The sequence below is a fragment of the Gorilla gorilla genome, chromosome 3 (genome assembly GCF_029281585.2).
Source record: "Gorilla gorilla gorilla isolate KB3781 chromosome 3, NHGRI_mGorGor1-v2.1_pri, whole genome shotgun sequence".
Taxonomy (NCBI): Eukaryota; Metazoa; Chordata; class Mammalia; order Primates; family Hominidae; genus Gorilla; species Gorilla gorilla.
The window spans coordinates 20481080-20503423 of NC_073227.2; positions in this window are offsets into that span (position 1 = coordinate 20481080).

The following is a 22344-nucleotide window of genomic DNA, read 5'->3' on the forward strand; positions in this document are numbered from 1 at the left end:
TCAAGACGGCCTATATTTCTCCCTCTCTCTCTTCCCAACACCCTTTGAGTCACAAAATTATTACTTATAGAATGTCTACATGTCTGTTATTAATGGCCAATTCTCTCACTTAGAATTTAACTATTTATGGGTTATTTAAGCAGCTTAATATCTTTTTTTTTGGAAATCTAGTGTTGGCATATAAGTGCTAGAATAATTAACTGCCACCACCACCTTCTCACTGGATCAAGAAATCATGTAATCTAGCCCCTTTGTTTGGTGATGAGACTTTATTTCCAGGAAGGCTGAGCTTGTGTCTGTCCTGTTCAACACTGCATCTACAGTGCCAAGCTCAGTCCCCAGAAATGTGTACTATATTTTGATTAGGCAAAGAGGGACAACTGAAGTATAAGGCAGACAGATCAAGACCTGGGGTATCCCATGGGTATAAAAAATGTATATCAGAAGAGAAAAGACTAGGCCTGAAGAGATCTCATAATCTGAAGATGTTTGCTGTAGAATGTTTCCCTGTGACATTAAGGACATATACCTTAGTAAAGAATAAGTCAGCAGTAAAGTCTGGATACATCAAACCATGAGTCTGTTTTGGAAAAGAGCTGTTTCTTTTCCTTCTTTGTCCCTTGTGAGAAGCAAAATGTTGGATACAGGATAAATATTCAGCAAATTTGTTGAACCGAACAGAAATTATGAGTTACTTTTTGAGCAGAAATTACATTGTAACTATAATTTATCTGAAACACCATGATTAAATTTCTTTGGGCATTCAACATTTCACACTGGTAATTTATTTGTCATGCAAATCAGCAAATGCATATTGTTTCAACAGTACAATTTAAAAAGTCAGATCACCAAGGTAACTTGAAAAAATATGATAATCAGTAGAGGCCTGAAACATAATTTCTTTTAGCACCTTCAGAAAAGTCAAGGATTAGAATATGTCATACAGGTGTGAAGATTATACATGAACACACACAGAATATTAGTCATTTTGTGTATTTAGGCAAGGTAAAAGAAAATAAAATATAAAAACCTAGTTTTAGAGTCGACATTCTCCTTTGGGATTAAAATATTCCTCATATAATGAGCTAACTCATTGTACATTTCTAATCTATGTCTCTGGATATGCACAAAGTTAAATTAAAAAGCATGAATTTAATTTTTTTCTTTAAATTTATCATTTTTGTGAGAAGCTACAAGAGACTAAGTAGCTCACACAAAATGACATCCCTGCAGAGGCTGAGATGTGGTACTATGCAGTGCTCATGAGGATGCTGAGGTTTTGTTTCTGCAATTTCTTTTTGCTATCAAAGAAATGGAGGATTGGAAACCAGGTACCAAGACTAGAAGCCTACAAACAAAAGGAGAACAGATACATAATTTTAAAACTCTTGCCTGGAACTGAATGAACTAACCAAATAAGCAAATTCCTTCTTCGTCACTGAAATTATGATACTGTGTACCCATTGTTTTCAGTCTTGAAATTAATTCATGAAGTCACCAGACAAGAAATCTAAAGGAAGTAGAGCTTTTCAAACACAGTTTCTTATTTCTACAGAAGACACTGAATTCAATAAAAACCGCAATAGGATTAGATACTCCTATGAGTCCCAGAATCACGGGAACAATATAAAACATAGAATACATGTTCCTATAAAAAGACTAAGATGAACAAAAATTCAAGAGTAGGCCTATGTCCTCTAGTGCTGCCATTTCCTTGAGGCCAACAATAATGATAAATAATGACAGACTGTACTGATCAGGGTCCAGTCCCCCACTAGACTTGACCATTGTGCAGTCTGTCTCATGTCTTGCCAGAACTTGGAAAGTATTAAGTAATAAAAGATAATAAAAGAGCCACCCTGCAGGCCATATAAGACATAAAAAAAAGATTCATGATCATCCAGATAAATAGCAAGAGACCTCAAAGAAAAACACTCAATATTTTCCTAACAGTTCAAAATAAACCTAACTTTATTAAAGTGTACATGGAAAATACAATATAAAGTAAACCACATTAAAATAATCTAAAAAGGTCTGGAGCGGTGGCTCACGCCTGTAATCCCAGCACTTTGGGAGGCCGAGGTGGGAGGATCACAAGGTCAGGAGATTGAGACCATCTTGGCTAACACGGTGAAACCCCGTCTCCACTAAAAATACAAAAAATTAGCCAGGTGTGGTGGCGGGCGCCTGTGGTCCCAACTACTCGGGAGGCTGAGGGAGAAGAATGGCATGAACCTGGGAGGCGGAGCTTGCAGCGAGCCAAGATAACACCACTGCAGTCCTGCCTGGGTGAAAGAGCGAGACTCAGTCTCAAAAAAAAAATAATAATAATAATCTAAAAACTAAAAGGGGATACATAAGAAACAAATTCATTAATTGAATTGCTGATCGGCAAATATTTATTGAATACCTACTGTGAACCTGGGACGACCCTGGGCACGAGTGATACAATGATGAATTGCACAGATATATGTCTCTCTCCTAATGGAGCTCGTGATCTAATGAAGAGAGACCAGTCAATGAATCCAATATGTAATTTGCAGGTGGGTGCCATGTGATGGGAAGAAAAATAAGGAGACTGAGAAGAGGAATGTGTGGTGTCAGCAAGGTGGTTTAACATTGAGCCAGGGAATGGGTTCCAGGGATGAGGGCATGCCCAGGCATCTTGGGCTTCTTCTGGAGACTGACTTGATCCAGGAAGAGAAAGTAGGAGATAAGCCATGACAACCCCATGGTGGAGAGTGAAGAGGAAGCTGCTAATGAAGGGGTCACAGGGCTTCTGAGGATACTTCTTTCCTTACCATTGCAATGTAAAATTGAGGGAAGGGGTGCTTTGCTTTCTCTTGAGCATACATAGGGCTGAGTTACCCTCTTGTATCCTGGACAAGCCAAGCCCTGGTATTCCTCTTGACTCTTCTTGGTGGACATAGTGTAGGTAGCAGAGGGGTGTTCATAACTGGAACACCTCAGCTCTTTGTTCTGCAGGAGGTGAGATCAGCAGAGAGGAGGGGCCCCTCTTCCTCCTGCTGGGGCCAGGATGATGACTGCTATTTTTTTTATTATTATTATTATACTTTAAGTTTTAGGGTACATGTGCACAACATGTAGGTTTCTTACATATGTATACATGTGCCATGTTGGTGTGCTGCACCCATTAACTCGTCATTTAGCATTAGGTATATCTCCTAATGCTATCCCTCCCCCCTCCCCCCACCCCACGACAGTCCCCGGTGTGTAATGTTCCCTACCCTGTGTCCAAATGTTCTCATTGTTCAATTCCCACCTATGAGTGAGAACATGAGGTGTTTGGTTTTTTGTCCTTGCGATAGTTTGCTGAGAATGATGGTTTCCAATTTCATCCATGTCCCTACAAAGGACATGAACTCATCATTTTTTATGGCTGCATAGTATTCCATGGTGTATATGTGCCACATTTTCTTCATCCAATCTATTGTTGTTGGACATATAGGTTGGTTTCAAGTCTTTGCTATTGTGAATAGTGCCACAATAAACATATGTGTGCATGTATCTTTATAGCAGCATGATTTATAACCCTTTGGGTATATACCCAATAATGGGATTGCTGGGTCAAATGGTATTTCTAGTTCTAGATCCCTGAGGAATCACCACACTGACTTCCACAATGGTTGAACTAGTTTACAGTCCCACCAACAGTGGAAAAGTGTTCCTATTTCTCCACATCCTCTCCAGCACCTGTTGTTTCCTGACTTTTTAATGATCGCCATTTTAACTAGAGTGAGATGGTATCTCATTGTGGTTTTGATTTGCATTTCTCTGATGGCCAGTGATGATGAGCATTTCTTCATGTGTTTTTTGGCTGCATAAGTGTCTTCTTTTGAGAAGTGTCTGTTCATATCCTTCGCCCACTTTTTGATGGGGTTATTTGTTTTTTTCTTGTAAATTTGAGTTCATTGTAGATTCTGGATATTAGCCCTTTGTCAGATGAGTCAGGTTGCAAAAATTTTCTCCCATTTTGTAGGTTGCCTGCTCACTCTGATGGTAGTTTCTTTTGCTGTGCAGAAGTTCTTCAGTTTAATTAGATCCCATTTGTCAATTTTGGCTTTTGTTGCCATTGCTTTTGGTGTTTAGACATGAAGTCCTTGCCCATGCCTATATCCTGAATGGTAATGCCTAGGTTTTCTTCTAGGGTTGTTATGGTTTTAGGTCTAACATATAAGTCTTTAATCCATCTTGAATTAGTTTTTGTATAAGGTATAAGGAAGGGATCCAGTTTCAGCTTTCTACATATGGCTAGCCAGTTTTCCCAGCACCATTTATTAAATAGGGAATCCTTTCCCCATTGCCTGTTTTTGTCAGGTTTGTCAAAGATCAGATAGTTGTAGATAAGCAGCATTATTTCTGAGGGCTCTGTTCTGTTCCATTAGTCTATATCTCTGTTTCTATCTCTAAGAACATGGCCGGGTGCAGTGGCTCCCGCCTGTAATCCCAGCACTTTGGGAGGCCAAGGTGGGTGGATCACCTGAGGTCAGGAGCTCAAGACCAGCCTGGCCAACATGGTGAAACCTCGTCTCTACTAAAAATACACGGGCATGGTGGCATGTGCCTGTAATCCCAACTACTCAGGAGGCTGTGGCAGGAGAATCGCTTGAACCCTGGAGGCAGAGGTTGTAATGAGCTGAGATGGTGACACTGCACTCCAGCTTGGGTGACAGAGTGAAACTCCATCAAAGAAAAGAAAAGAGAAGGGGAGGTGAGGGGAGGGGAATAATTTTATTTATTTATTGAAATTTTTAGTTTAGAAAACAGAAATAACTTTGGAAAAAAATCACTTTATGATTTCCTAAGAAAATCGAAGAATACACTTTTTTAATTAAAATAATAAGTTATGAAAGACAAGTGTCAGAGAATTTTTTTAAATAAAGGGATTTAACAAAACAACTATGGCCACAAAAGTTATAAAAACACATATTTGCCCCACAAAATTTGGTGGAATTTAGGGAGAGAAAACAAAAAATGAAAATTCAAATTTCCAGTAAGACTGACTATAAATATAAAAGAACATAAAATATCCAAAAATTAAAACCCTCAAATAAAAAATATAAAATATTTTTAGAAATAAAATTATTATCAGAATAAAAATTCCTGTCTATACCAAGCATCTGTGGGGTGGACAGGAAAATAGAGATGTAGGAAGGAGTACTTGCTAGTGATTTTATTTATCACAGATACAATGAATTAACCTTTTGTGCCTGATTTAACAACTTTAGTAATAAGATAAAATATTTTAAAAATAACAAACACAATTATTAGTTGAAGTAAACGGGACTGCACATTTGAGATGGGGTCATATAAAGCAAAGAAACTCAAAATCTATAGCAAATATTAAATACAAAGAGAAGTTCTTTAAAGCATTAAAAGTAGAAAATAGCTCAAAGAACATCCAAATACATCTGTTTTTCAGTAAATGAATGGACTATACTCACAATTTTTAAAAATTAGCACTATCAAAATTTAAATATTACTTAGAGGTATACTTTAAACGAATTGATTTTGAAAGGTTAAATGTAATAGAATGGGCCATGTTATATTATCACAATACAGTATTAATTCAAGGTAAGTTGAATTCAAGATTAAAACAATAACATTAATAAAGAGAATAAAAGTGATCTTTTATGGAGATGTAATTGTTGGAAACTAAAATGGGAACAAGTTTTATTGTTCAGTTTTCTTTTGATTGCAAGACAAAACTTAACTTCAACTAACTTAGGGAAAATAATTTCAAGTTCAATCTAGTGCAGTAGGAAAATAATATACCTGAGTCTAGGAAATAGAAAATTGTCTCAATGGGCAGATGTCTACTCTTAGACTATGCATTGCATCCAGCAACTGCTACCAGGCATAAGAGAAAAATTGAAATATAATCAGAGAATCACTGAAATAAAGTAGTTTCAGGGATGCATTAAATGTGTCTCATAATCCATGACATGCTATAAAAAATGAGTATATACAATCTCGGTAATTATAACGTAATAGATGTAGTCATACATGCATACATGCAAATACACATATGTTTATGTATCCAAATATACACACTTTGCAAATTAAAAACATTCATCTTCTTGTGCTTACAGAAAACTTCTAAAAACCAATCACATATTAACTTAAAAGAAAAACCTCATTATATTACATGAGATAGAAATAACACAGTGTACTTTCTCTGCTCTTCACTGAAATAATAGATTAGCTATAGTAATATAAATAACTATAATAAGAATAATTAAAAGAAAACAAACAGAAATATCTTTTCCTTCCTAATCTCTTTGGTGAAAAAGAGAGAACAATAATTTAATAATATTTAAAAGCAATGACAATGGAAACAATGTATACAAAAATAATGAGGCAGTCAAAGTAGTACTCAGAGTAAATCCCCAAATATTCTTGTTTTTATTACTAAATAAAGAATGTAAATTTATGAGTCAAACTTGGACCTAAAGAACTTTTGTGTTTGTATAAAACAGTAATCCTAAAAAAAGCAAGAAAATGTCACTCATCAAGAATAAAAAGAAAGGGACATTTACTAAGATTGCTTCTAGGAGTATAAATTGATACAACATTTTATCAAGCTGATTTGCTAATATATCAAGTTTGCTAATCCTTAGAGCTGTTTGGGAATATTTCAATCCCTCTTATCACAGACATGTGGAAGACTTGCTCCTTCCTTCATCTGTTGAAGTTAGATATAACCATGTGACTTAGTTTCTCCAATCAAATGTAAGTAGAAATAATATATGTGCCTGGAAGGTGGAATATTTTAATATATTTTTCATTAAAATTAACTTAAAAGTTAAACACAAGGAAAAAAGGTTGACTTGAGTTTTAAAATAAAGACAGTTATCAGAAAGATCTGAAATAGAAAAGATGCATAGGCCGGGGGCAGTGGCTCACGCTAGTAACCCCAGCACTTTGACAGGCCAAGGCGGGAAGATCACGAGGTCAGGAGTTTGAGACCAGCCTGACCAACATGGTGAAACCCCATCTCTACTAAAAATACAAAAAATAGCCGGGCATGGCAGCGCATGCCTGTAATCTCAGCTACTCAGGAGGCTGAGGCAAGAGAATCACTTGAACCCTGTGTAGCCTGGGAGGCGAAGGTTGCAGTGAGCTGAGATCGCGCCACTGCACTCCAACCTGAATGGCAGAGCGAGACATGTGTGTGCATGTATGTGCACATGTACAAGTTAAAAATAGCATACATGTGTATAAAGACCATAAGTTTGATAACACAATGATGGGGACTTGCTTTTTGTCCACACTACTGATTTGCTATTTGACATGTATTGGCCTCACTAATACTCTGTCTTCTATGTTATAAAATAGCAGAATTAAAATATACTTTACAGTATTATTGTAAAACTTATTACAGAGATTGAAATAGTTAGGCAGAAATATATATAGCTTAACATAGTGACTAAAACAAATCACAGCTCAGTAAATGTTAGTTTCTGCCTGGAGTAACTTCATCGATGTAAAATAGGATGGAACACTGAAAATAACAGTGGCTCAAAGGAGACACTTTTCCTCTTCCATAAAAGAAATTTGAAAAATGAGCTACTTAAGACTGGATGGTGAATTCCATCCTCTTCTGTGTTCTAATTCGTTATCTTCATATAGGATTCTATTTTAAGTTTACTTAGCAGTCCAAAGTGACAAAGTGAATGCTAGAGTTCTGGCTACCATGTTCACATTCCGTGTAGCAAAAAAAACTATGTAAGAAACACAAAAGAGCCCCTTGTCGGGTAAATCAGCTTCCTGTTTCTATAGCCTTAATACATTCCACACTACATTTGCATACATTTTTTTGGCCCAAACTGAGTCACTTCCAGGGCTCCTGTCTTCCATTCCACAGACAGACCTTCTCAGTTTTCCCAGAGGAAAATGATTTCTAAGTAGCTAAATTATGCAGATACCTCAGAGTGAAGTTTGGGAATTACCAGAGGAAGGAATTTTCTGCCCCCTTTCCTCCTCCGACTGGCTGTCCCACTTTCTTTTAAAGTGACCCCTCTGTGTTCTCAAAACATAGCAAAATTTTTCCACTTTTCCTACATGCTAGTGGTGTGTGTGTGTTCACTCACACACAAAATCTCCAGCTCTCATTGAGGCTATATTCCCTGAGAATGCTTCCCATCAAACGAATCTGTCCTGTTTTCCCTGGCATAGCCCTCAAGTCTAGCTTAAGAATTCGCTGTGAAAAGCCTTCCTCCAGAACTGATTTTCCCATGTCATGTAGGTGGAAGTCCTGCCACCTTACAAATACTTTCTCGAATCTCGCAACTATTTCCATGCTTAAGTCTGCTTTTTAACACTGATGTTTCTCTTTGGTGTGCCCTCAACTAACTTAGTTTAAATTTATCTTTCTGAATCCTTCAAAATTGGGATCACTTGACATTTAATTGGGTTCACATCACCTCCCCTACCTGACATCAGGTGGTTGAGGTCAGGGAGCATTCCCGAGCATCTCTTCTTTCCCTATGTGGTTAGCAGAGACCCTGGCACAGGAGTCCTTTGCTCACAGCATATGTAAACTGGCTTAACTGAAAAGCACCAGCCTCCAAAGTTTCCAAAATAACTTCATCCAAATATATGTTTATTTTTATTTTACTATTACACTCAATTTGGGTTGATTAAAGAAAACTGATAAAACAGAACTATGATAGAAGAACTTTTTCAAAGTCTAAATTCTACAGTGCTAATATATTTTGATTCATTTTTCTGAACAATTTAATATGATTATAATAATACATCATATAGAGTAGTTATCCTGCTATTTCCTTTAATGCAAAATGCTTATAATTTATGACTTCCTCTTCATAGGCATTCAGTTTAAATGTTGTATGATATTTCATTAAGTATATGTCATATATAATTTTTAAATTATTCAAAATTTGTCATCCATTTAAGTTGTTTTACATTTGTTGGTGTTACAAATATTTATGTTAAATGTTGAATGTAAAGATGTTTCTGTATTTAAGACTTCTTTCTTTAGCATAGAGTTTCATAAATACATTATGTCTCAGTTTATTAAGATTGTGTTTTTCTATTAATACACAGATCCAAAAGGCTTTTTATAAGGATCATGCCAATTTTCTTACTCACACTTTTTTTACGTCACCCTTGCCCACATCAGAGATGATGATGATGGTGTTGATGGTGATGATAATGATGTAGCACCATCATTTTTTATTTTTACTGATGCTGTTAATGTGCTGAGATTTTAGCACTAAAACGTAAAATTGTTAGCACCAAAATAGAAGACAGAATAACCACAACAAATTCATTCCTTTTTCCAGTGTTTGGTTTATTTTGGTACTAGCAGAATGAGGTTGATTTAAGACCGGAAAAAAGTAGGAGGAAGAACAGGAGGAGAAGAAAAAGTAGAAGAGGAAGAGGAGAAGAGAAAAATAAGGAGGGTATCTGTGTTATCCTCCTTCCATCTTCTAGAATACTAATTATTTTTAAACATCATCATAACTTTACCTTTATCTAGGTTCTTATTGAGAAGTAATTATTGCCAAATAATCCCTTTAATGTATTTTATTATACATTAAATTTAGATGCTTGATAGCCTTTAGATGATGATATTTAGAAGCTTGGGATAGTATAATCCGTTAACCTCTCCATAGAATAAAATAAATTTTTAAGAGATACATTTTATATACAAGATACCGTTAAATAGAATGTAAGAAAGCAATTTCCTTGTTAAATGATTCCTTTCATTTTCAAAGTATCTAGGCTAAACAATTATTTGAATAACAGCAGTGTGAATAACCTGAAGTCGAATACAGTAAATGTTACAGGCTTCAATGCTATTCGCTTCTAAGCCCAGCTATTAAAAATCTTCTGTTCTGGGAAACAAGAGATTGTGTACTTGGGCTTTTATATCTAGTTTCGGAGACTCAGAGATGACAGCTCAGAAGAGACTAATAAATCATCAGGTTATTCCCTTCACCAGATCCTGCCCCAATTCTGGCACTCTCTCATTTTATAGACCTGTCAGGTAGAATAACTTGTCCAATATTGAGGTTCTTGCCTTCCACATTTGCATTTCTTTGATTTATACTCTATTAACTTTGAAAAAATGGTATTTTCCTAACTTTTTTGACATTAGTAAGATTTTATCTTTATCTCCCTCTAATTGAAATTGTGAATAACCTAGAAACGGCTCGAATTATCATTGAAAAGCTTCAAGAAATGCATGGGAAAGAGTTGAGAAGAGCTGAAAACTAAGAAATGGGGTAAGAGAATATCAACATGTTTATAACTAGCATGATCTTGAGTGCCTGGCTTGTTTGACCCTCGGAGACATTAGCCAGAGAAAGTTGGCAAAATAAATTATCCAGAAGATCATACCTAGAAAAAGAGACCTGAATAGAGATGGAACTTTGAAGGAAATCACCCATAAGGTAAATTGTGGTGCCTACGAGGTGGAAGGGCAAAATTTGGATTTGCCTTGGCTGTTTGTTAATTTGCCTGTGAACGAATTCCAGGTTTTTAATTGGAACAGGGCTCCAGACTGTGGCTAGAGGATATAATAGTGCAGTCTTTGGTGAGGGATTTGGCAAGAACCAGGCAGAAGGAAGTCATCTCTTCAAGTTGTTGGGAATTCAGGGTAGAATTCTCATTTTAAATGGAAATGTTATTCGTCGAAATAAATATGAGACATACAGTTGGTCTTTGGAAGTGAGCAAAGAATGTTACTAAGTGCCGCATACATACAATGGGTGGGTTTTAGAGTCTACTATAGGGTAAATATGTGGATAGTCTCCCTGCAGCCATATTGCCTATACAGGAAAATTAATTCTAAACACCAAAAGCTTGTAAATGAGATGTGAAGAGGGACAACATTGAGGCATTGCAGAATCTACATTTTTATGTGTGTATATATTCTAATAACGAAGTCATGCGAAAAGGAGGGAAGAGTTTAAGAGCTAAAATTTATAATTATTTTTATAACATGATATTGAATTATACATTTGAAAAAGTGTGCAAATTTTAAGTTTAGTGCTTAATACTTTTTCACAAAGTAAACAACCATGTAATCAGCCTTCAGATTTTTAGACCTTGATCATTAACCACATCACAGAAGCCTCTCTCACACCTTCATTGAGTCATCCCAATAGCAACTACTGTTCTAACCTCTACGTCCATTGATTATCTTTGACTGTAAAATTCACGTAAATGAAATATACATATCTGGTTGAACCTAACATTGTCTATTAGGTTCATCCAAGTCATTTTGTTTAGTAGTACTTTTTGTTGGTTAATTCATTTGTTTGTTTCATTTTTGTTGCTATTACCCCAGTACACAAATGTACCACAATTATTTACACATTCTACTTCTGATGTGCATTTAGGTTGTTTCCAGATTTGCCATATTAGTAGCACTGAACTATCACTAATTGTGGTAAAAATAAAAACAGTGTTCTGTTGCATAAACACCTAGAAGTGAAACTGATGAATAAAAGAGTGTGAGTATGCACAGTTTTGGTAGAAATTGCCATACAGGTTTTACAAATTGACTTTACCATTGAGTATGATATTGGCTGTTTTTGTTTGTTAGTAGTTTGGAGAAATTGATTGAAGTTCCTTTGGTCCAGGTAGGAGGAATAGGTTTTCAAGATTGATTACACAAGATGACCATAATTAATAATAATGTATTGTACATATCAAAATTGCTAAATTAATAGATAATAAATATTGTCACTACAAAAAATGATGTCTGTGAGGTGATGTTATGTTAATTAGATTAGTTATGTTAATTAGTTTTTAAAATTAGCTTAATATAATCATCCCACTATGTATACATAGCAAAAATATTTTGTACCCCATTTATATACAAGTATTTCAATTAAAAATACAAATTTAAAATGAAAATTAATAGGTTTTCATTGTGGGATATTTGGTTTTTCACTATAGGCATCAGTGAGCTCAGAGAAGTCCCTTATTAGATTCCACAAAAAGAGTGGTTCCAACCTGGTGAACCAAAATAAATGTTCCATTCTGTGAGATGAATCCACACAACACAAAGCATTTTGACAGACAGCTTGTTTCTAGATTTTATCGTTGAATACTCTATTTCTCACTATAGGAATCAATGGGATCAGAGGAGTCCCTCTGTAGCTTCTACAAAAAGAGTGTTTCCAATGTAGTGAATCAACATACAGGTTCCATTCTGTGAGACGAAATACACATCACAAAGCATTTTCACAGATAGCTTGTTTCTAGATTTTATCACAGGATATTCGATTTTTTTTTTTTTATGGACCTCAATGGGCTAAGAAATTCTCTTGCAGTTTCAAAAAAAGAGTGTTTCCAACATGGTGAATCAAAACACTGCTTTGATTCTGTGAGATGAATTCACACATCACAAAGAATTTTCACAGATAGCTTGTTTCTAGTATTTATCAAGGGATATTTGACATTTCCTTATGGGCCTCAATGGGTTCAGAAATGTCACTTTGTACAATCTACAAAAAGAGGGTTTCCAACCTGGTGATTCAAAACACAGGTTCCATTGTGTGATATGAATCCAGACATCATGAAGCATTTTCACAGATAGTTTATTCCAAGTTTCTATCGCAGGATATTTGATTATTCACTATAGGCCTCAATGGGCTCCAAAATGTCCTTTCGTAGATTATACAACAGAGTATTTCCAACCTGGTGAATCAAAATGCAGGTTCCACTCTGTGAGATGAGTCCATACATCACAAAGCATTTTCACAGATAGATGGTTTCTGGTTTTTATCACAGGATATAAAATGTTTCCTTATTGGCCTCAATGGGCTCTGCAATGTCCTTTCATAGATTCTACAAAAAGAATGTTCCCAACTTGCTGAATGAAAACACAGGTTTCAGTCTGTGAGAAGAATCCACACATCACAAAACATTTTCACAGATAGCTTCTTTCTAGTTTATATAGTGGGATATTCTATTCTTCCTTATGGACCTCAATGGCTGAGAAATGTCTCTCTGTAGATTCTACAGAGTGTTTCAAAACAGGCAAATCCAATCACAAGTTCCATCCTGTGAGATGAATCCACACATCACAAAGCATTTTCATAGAAAGCTTGTTTCTAGTTTTTATCGTGGAATATATGATTTTCCCTTATGGGCCTCAGTGGCTTCAGAAATGTCACTTCATAGATTCTACAAAAATACAAAAAGAGTGTTTCCACCTTGTCAATTAAAAGAGGGGTTCCATTCCATGAAATGAATCCACACATCACAAAGCATTTTCACAGATAGCTTCTTTCTAGTATTTATCATGGGATATATGATTTTTAACTTTAGGCCTCATGGACTCAGAGAAGTCCCTTTGTAGATTCTACAAAAAGAGTGTTTTCAAACTGGTGAATCAAAATACAGGTTCCATTCTGTGAGATGAATCCACTTCACAAAGCTTTTTATTAACAGCTTGTTTCTAGTTTTTATCATGGGATACTCGGTTTCTCACAATAGGAATCAATGGGATCAGAGCAGTCCCTTCATAGCTTCTCCAAAAAGAGTGTTTCCAACTTACTGAATAAAAACACAGGTTCCATTCTGTGAGATGAATCCACACATGATGAAGCATTTTCACAGACAGCTTGTTTCTAGATTTTATCATGGAATATTCCATTTTTCGTTATGGGTCTCAATGGGCCTAGAACTTCTCATGTAGATTCAACAAAAAAAGTGTTTCCAACCTGCTGATTCAAAACCCTGCTTCCATTCTGTGAGACGAAGCCACACATAACAAAGCATTTTCGCAGATAGCTTGTTTCTAGTTTTTATTGAGGAATATTCAATTTTTTCATTATGGGCCTTCAGGACAAGGAAAAGTCCCTTCCAGATTCAACAACAAGAGTGTTTCCAACCTGGTGCATCAAAATACGGGTTCCATTCTGTGAGATGAATCCACACATCAGAAAGCATTTTCACAGATAGCTTGTTTCAAGTTTTTATCATGGGATAATCAATTTCTCACTATAAGAATCAATGGGCTCAGTGAAGTCCCTTCGTAGATTCCATAAAAAAAGGTTTTTCAAATGGGTGAATAAAAACACTGGATCCATTCTGTGAGATGAATACACACATCACAAAGCATTTTAACAATTAGTTTCTTTCTAGTTTTTATTGCAGAATATTCTATTTTTCACTGAAAGCTTCAATGGGCTCAGATGTCCTTTCGTAGATTCTACAAAAAGAGTGTTTCCAAACTGGTGAAGCCAAATGCAGGTTTCATTCTGTGAGATGAATCCACACATCACAAAGCATTTTTGCAGAGAGCTTGTTTCTAGTTTTTATTGTGGGATATAGTATTTTACTCGTGGGCTCAAAGAGCTCAGAAACGTCCCTACGTAGATCCTTAGAAATGAGTGTTTTCTTCCTGATGAAACAAAACATATGTTCAATTCTGTGAGGTGAATCCACACATCACAAAGCATTTTCACAGGCTGCTTCTTCTAGTTTTACTGTGAGATAATTCAGTTTTTCACAAAAGGCTTCTAAGGACTCAGAAATGCCCCTTCGTAGATTCTACAAACAAAATGTTTCCAACCTGTTGAATCAAAACAGTAGTTTCATTCTGTGAGATGAATCGACACATCACTAAGCATTTTCACAGAGAGTTTGTTTCCAGTTCTTATTGTGGGATATTTGTTTTTCACTATAGGCCTCAAAGGGCTCAAAACTGTCCCACGTAGAAACTACAAAAAGAGTGCTTCCAACCTAATGAATCAAATCACGGGTTCTATTCTGTAATATGTATCCACACATTACAAAGCATTTTCATAGAGAGCTTGTTTCTATTTTTTATCACAGGATATCCCGTTTTCACTATAGGCCTCAATGAACTCAGAAATGTGCATTTGTAGATTATTCATTAAGAATGTTTCCAACCTGATGAATCAAAACACAAGTTCCATTCTGTGAGATGAATCTACACATCACAAAGCATTTTCACAGATATCTTTAGTTTTTATCATGGGATATTTGATTATTCACTATAGGACTCCATGGGCTCGGAAACGTCCCTTTGTAGATATTACAAAAGACTGTTTCTAACCTGGTGAATCAAATCACAGGTTTCATTCTGTGAGATGAATCCACATATCAGAGAGCATTTTCACCAACAGCTTGTTTCTAGCTTTTATCATTGGATATTCAGTTTTACACTATGGGCCTCAGTGGTCTCAGAAATGTCCAATTGTAGATTCTACAAAAAGAGTGTTTCCAACCTTGTGAATCAAAACACAGGTTTCATTCTGTGAGATGAATCCACACATCACAAACCATTTTTACAGATAGCTTGTTTCTAGTTTTTAATTGTGGGATATTCAGTTTTTCATTATGGGCCTCAATGAACACAGAAATGTCCCTTCATAGATTCTTCAGAAAGAGCGTTTCCATCTTGGTGAATCAAAACCAGGTTCTGTTCTGTGAGATGAATCCACACATCACACAGCATTTTCACAAATAGCTTTTTCTAGTTTTTATTGCTGGAAAATCAGTTTTTCACTATAGGCCTATAAGGGCTCCGAAAGGCCCCTTCATAGATTTTACAAAAAGAGTGTTTCCAACCTGTTGAATCAGAACAGCAGATCGATTCTGTGAGATGAATCCACACATCACAAAGAATTTTCACAGATAGCTTGTTTCTAGTTTTACCGCAGGATATTCAGTTTTTCACTATAAACCTCAAAGGGCTCTGAAATACCCATTCATAGATTCTACAAAAAGAGTGTTTCCAACCTGGTGAATAAAAAAAGTGGTTTCATTCTGTATGATAAATTCACACATCACCAAACATTTTCACAGAAAGTTTGTTTCTGCTTTTCATCGTGGGATATTTGGTTTTTCACTGTAGGTCTCAATGGGCTAGGAAATGTCCCTTTGTAGATTCTACAAAAAGAGTGCTTCCAATCTGGTGAATCAAATCACAGGGTCCATTCTGTGAGATGAATCCCCATATCACAAAGCATTTTCCCAGAAAGCATGTTTACACTTTTAATGTGGGACCCTCAAATTCTCACAATAGGAATCAATGGGATCAGAGAAGTCCCTTTGTAGCTTCTCCAAAAAGAGTGTTTCCAATCTTGTGAATGAAAACACAGGTTCCATTCTGTGAGATGAATCCTAACATCATGAAGCATTTTCACAGATAGCTTGTTTCTAGTTTTTATCACAGGATATTCGGTTTTTCACTATAGGCCTCAATGAGCTCAGAAATGTCCCAAGTGGATAATACAAAAAAGTGTCCAACCTGGTGAATCAATTCATAGGTTATACTCTGTGAGATAAACCCACAAATAACAAAGCATTTTCAAAGATATCTGGTTTTAGTTTTTATCATGGGATATTCATTTTTCAGTATTGGTCTCAATGAAAGCAGAAATATGGCTTCCAAGACTCTTCAAAAAGACTGTTTCCAACCTGGCAAATGAAAAAAGCACCTGCATTCTGTGAGATGAATCCACACATCACAAAGCATTTTCACAGATAGCTTGTTTCTAGTTTTTTTCTCAGGGTATTCGGTTTTTCACTGCAGGCTTCAATGGGCTCAGAAATGTCCCTTCGTAGATACTACAAAAAGAATGTTTCCAACCTGGTGAGTCAAATCACAGGTTGCATTCTGTAAGATGAATCCACACGTCAGAAAGCATTTTCACAAATACCTTGTTTCTAGTTCTTATTGAGGGATATTAGTTTTTTCACTATAGGCCTCAATGGGCTCAAAAATGTCTTATATAGATACTACAAAAAGAGTGTTTCCAACCTTGTGAACCAAATCACAGGTTTCATTCTGTGAGATGAATCCACACATCAGAAAGCATTTTCACACAGAGCTTGTTTCTAGTTTTAATTGCAAGATACTCAGTTTTTCACTGTAGGCCTCAATGTGGTAAGAAATGTCCCTTCGTAAATTCTACAAAAAGAGTGTTTCCAACCTGGTGAATGAAAAAGCTGTTCCGTTCAAGGAGATTAATCCACCCATCCCGAGCTTTTTCAAATATAGCTTGTTTCTAGTTGTTATTGTGAGATATTTGGTTTTTCACTGAAGGCCTAAATGTGCTCAGAAATGTCCATTCATAGATACTAGAAAAAGAGTGTTTTCAAACAGAAGAAGAAAAAAAGTGGTTTGGTTAGGTGAGATGAATCCACAACTCACAAAGCATTTTCACAGATAGCTTGTTTCTAGTTTTTATCACAGGGTATTTGGTTTTTCACTGTAGGCCACAATTGGCTCAGAAATTTTCCTTCGTAGATACTAGAAAAAGAGTGTTTCCCACAAGGTAAATCAAATCACAGGTTCCATTCTGTGAGATGAATCGATAAATCACAAAGCATTTTCACAGATAGTGGGATATTCGTTTTTTTACTATCGTCCACAAAGGGCTCAGAAATGTCCCTTCATAGATACTACAAAAAGAGGGTTTCCCACCAGGTGAATCAAATGACAGGTTGCATTCTGTGAGATGAATCCACACATCGAAAAGTATTTACGCAGATAGCTTGTTTCTAGTTTTCATTGTGGGATATTCATTTTTTTCTCTGTAGGCCTCAATAGGCTCAAAAACATCTTACGAGGATACTTCAAAAAGAGTGTTTCCAACCTGGTGAATCAAATAACAGGTTCCATTCTGTTAGATGAATCCACACAACACAAAGCATTTTCACAGATAGCTTGTTTCTAGTTCTTATTACGGGATATTAGTTTTTTCACTATAGGCCTTGATGGGCTTGAAAATGTCTTATACAGATACTACAAGAAGAGTGTTTCCAACATGGTGAATCAAATCACATGTTCCATTCTGTGAGATGACTCCACACATCACAAAGCATTTTCACAGATAGCTTGTTTCTAGTCTTTATTGCGGAATATTCAGTTTTTCACTACAGGCCACAGTGTGTGTAGAAATATCCCTTCATAGTTACTACAAAAAGAGTATTTGCCACCCAGGGAAACAAATCACATGTTCCATCTGTGAGACGAATCCACACATCAGAAAGCATCTTTGCAGATAACTTCTTTCTAGTTTTTATCACAGGATATTTGGTTTTTCACCGTAGGCCTCAATGTGCTAAGAAATGTCCCATTGTAAATTCTACAAAAAGAGTGTTTCCAACCTGGTGAACAAAAAAGGCGGTTTCATTCAGTGAGATGAATCCACATATCAGAAAGTTTTTTCACAGATAGCTTGTTTCCACTTTTTATCACGAGGTATTTGGTTTTTCACTGTAGGCCTCAATGGGCTCAGAAATGTCCATTCATAGATACTACAAAAAAAGTTTTCAACCTGGTGAAGAAAAAAAGCAGTTCCATACTGTGAAATAAATCCACACATAACAAAGCACTTTCACAGATGGCTTGTTTCTAGTTTTTATCACGGAATATTCAGTTTTTTGCTGTAGGCAACAATGAGCTGAGAAATGTTTCTTCATAGAACTAGAAAAAGACTGTTTCCCACCAGGTGAATCCAATCACAGGTTCCGTTCTGTGAGATAAATCCATATATCACAAAAACATTTTCACAGATAGCTTGTTTCTGGTTTTTATTGCGGGACTTTCCATTTTTCACTAAAGGCCACAATTTGCTGAGAAATGTCCCTTCGTAGATTCTACAAAAAGAGTGTTTCCAACCTGGTAAATGAAAAACAGAGATTCTATTCCGTGAGATGAATCTACATCTCAAAAAACATTTTCACAAATAGCTTGTTTCTAGTTTTTATAGCAAAATTTTCGTGTTTTTTTTCTTTCTTTTTTTTTTATGGAGTCTCCTCTCTTGCCCAGGCTGAAGTGCAGTGGCGCAATCTCGGCTCACTGCAAGCTCCACCTCCTTGGTTCATGCCATTCCCCCTCAGCCTCCCAAGTAGCTGGGACTACAGATGCCCACTACCACACCCAGCTAATTTTTTTTTTTTGTATTTTTAGTAGAGATGGGGTTTCACCATGTCAGCCAGGATGGTCTTGATCTCCTGACCTTGTAATCCTCGATCTCCTGACCTCGTGATCCACCTGCCTCAGCCTTCCAAAGTGCTGGGATTACAGGCATGAGCCACCATGCCCAGCCAAATTTTCGGTTTTTTACTATAGGCTCAATGTGCTCAGAAATGTCCCTTCATAAATTCTACCAAAAGAGTGTTTCCATCCTGGTGAATAAAAAAGTGGTTCCATTCTCTGAGTTGAGTCCACACATCACAAAGCGTTTTCATAGGTAGCTTGTTTCTAGTTTTGGTTGTGGGATATTTTGTTTTTCTCTATAGGCCACAATAGGCTCAGAATTGTCCCTTCATAGATACTACAAAAAAAGTGTTTCAAAACAGGTGATTCAAATCACAGCTTCCATTTGGAGATAAATCCACACATCATAAAACATTTTCACAGATAGCTTGTTTCCAGTTTTTATCAAGAGATATGTGGTTTTTCACTAAAGGCCACATTGAGCTCAGTTTTTCAGTGTAGACCTCGATGGGCTCTAAATATCCCACTTAGATATGACAAAAAGAGTGGTTCTCACCTGGTGAATAAAATCACCAGCTCCATTCTGTGAGATGAATCCACACATCACAAAGCATTTTCACAGAGAGCTTGTTTCTAACTTATTACAGAACATTTGGTTTTTCACTATAGGACTCATTCTTATTGAAAATCTCCCATGTAGATACTATAAAAAGAGTGTTTCCCACCTGGTGAATCAAATCACAGGTGTCATTCTGTGAGATGAATCCACACATCAGAAAGCATTTTGCCAGATAGCTTCTTTCTAGTTTTTATTGCGGGATAGTCAGTGAGTGTTTCACTATAGACCTCAGTAGGCTCTGAAATGTCCCAGGTAGATATTACAAAAAAAGTGTTTCCAACATGGTGAATCAAGTCACAGGTTCCATTCTGTGAGATGAATACACACATTATAAAGCATTTATTCAGGAAGCTTGTATCTAGTTTTTTTTTCTTTTCTTTTCTTTTTTTTTTTTTTTGATGGAGTCTCACTCTGTTCCCCAGGCTGGAGTGTAGTGGCACAATCTCAGCTCACTGCAATCTCTGCCCCCCAGGTACATGCCATTCTCCTGCCTCAGTCTCCCAAGTAGCTGTGACTACAGGTGCACGCTGCCACACCCAGCTAATTTTTTTTTTTTTTTGTATTTTTAGTAAAGACGGGGTTTCACCATGTTGTCCAGGATGGTCTCGATCTCCTGACCTCGTGATCCACCCACCTCGGCCCCCAAAGTGCTGGGATTACAGATGTGAGCCACTGCGCCCAGCCCTTGTATCTAGTTTTTATCTCGGGATATTCTGTTTTTCACTGTAGGTCTCAAAGGGCTAAGAAATGTCCCTTCGTAGATATTACAAAAAGTTTGTTTCCCACCTGGTAAACAAAAACATTGATTCCATGATGTGTGAGATGAATTCACACATCACAAAGCATTTTCAAAGATAGCTTGTTTTTAGTTTTTATTGCAAGATATCCAGTTTTTCACTGTACGTCTCAATGAGCTTAAAAATGTCCCACATATATCCTACAGAAAGAGTGTTTCAAACCTGGTGGATCAAATCACTGGTTCCATTCTTTGAGATGAATCTACACATTACAAACCATTTTGTAGATAGTTTGTTTCTAGTTTTTATTGCAGGATATTCGGTTTTTAACTGTAGGTTTAAATGGACTCATAAATGCCTCTCCGTAGATACTACAGAAAAAGTGTTTACCTCCTGGTGAATAAAAAAAGCAGTTTCGTTCTGTGAGATGAATCCATACATTACAAAGCTTTTTCACAGATAGCTTGTTTCTAATTTTTTTATCATGATATATTCGGTTTTTCATTAGAGGGCTCGATTGGCTTGAAAAATCTCCCATGTAGATACTATAAAAACAGTGTTTCCCACCTGGTGAATCAAATCACAGGTTTCATTCTGTGAGATGAATCCACACATCAGAAAGCATTTTGACAGATAGCTTCTTTCTAGTTTTTATCTGGGATACTCAGTGTTTCACTATAGTCCTAAATGGGCTCCAAAATGCCCCACGTAGATACTACAAAAAGAGTGTTTCACATCTGGTGAATGAAATCACAGGTTCCATTATGTGAAATGAATCCACACCTCACAAAGCATTTTTCACTGATAGCTCATTCCTAGTTTTTATCTTGGATATTTGCTTTTTCACTACACGCCTCAATGGGATGGGAAATGTCCTTGTCCCACATGATACTACAAAAAGAGTGTTTCAACATAGTGGATCAAAAAACAGTTTCTGTTCTGTGAGATAAACCCACACCTCAAAAAGCATTTTCACAGATAGCTTGTTTCTAGTTTTTATCATAGGATATTGGGTTTTTCACTGTAGGCCTAAATGGTCTCAGAAGTTCCCTTAGTAAATTTTACAATAACAGGGTTTTCAACCTGGTGTATCAAAACAATGGCACAATTTTGTAAGTTGAATCCACACATCACAAATAATTTTCACAGAGACCTTGTTTCTAGTTTTTATTGCGAAATATTCAATTTTTCACAATAGTCCACAGTGGGCTCACATGACCCTTCATGGATACTACAAAAAGAATGTTTCCAACCAGGTGAATCAAATCACAGGTTCCATTCTTTGAGATGAATCTATAGATTACAAAGCATTTTTACAGATAGCTTCTTTTTAGGTTTTACTGTGGAATATTCGGTTTTTCACTATAGGTCTCAGTGGGCTCAGAAATGTCCCACGTAGATACTACAAAAAGATTGTTCATACCTGGTTAATTAATTAATTCACAATTCAAAAAGCATTTTCAAAGATAGCTTTTATCTCGTTTTTATCACGGGATATTCGGTTTTTCCCTGTAGGCCACAATGGGCTCAGAAATCTCATTTGATAGATACTACAAAAAGTGTGTTACCAAACTGGAGAATAAAAGAAGCAGTTCCACACTCTGAGATAAATCCAGACATCACAAAGCATTTTCACAGATAGCTTGTTTCTAGTTTTTATCATGGATATTTTTTATTCACTACAGGCCACAGTGAGCTCAGAAATGTCCCACGTGATACTACAAAAAGAGTGTTCCAACATGCTGAATCAAACAATGTGTTTCATTCTGTGAGACGAATCTACACCTCACAAAACATTTTCACTGATAGCTTGTTTTTAGTTTTTATCGCAAGATATTCAGTTTTTCACTGTAGGCCTCAATGGGCTTAGAAATGACTTTTCATAGATACTAGAAAAAAGAATGTTTCCTACCTAGTGAATAAACAAAGCAATTTCATTCTGTGAGATGAATCCAATGGGCACAAAAATGTAAATTCGTAGATAGTACAAAAAGAATGTTTCC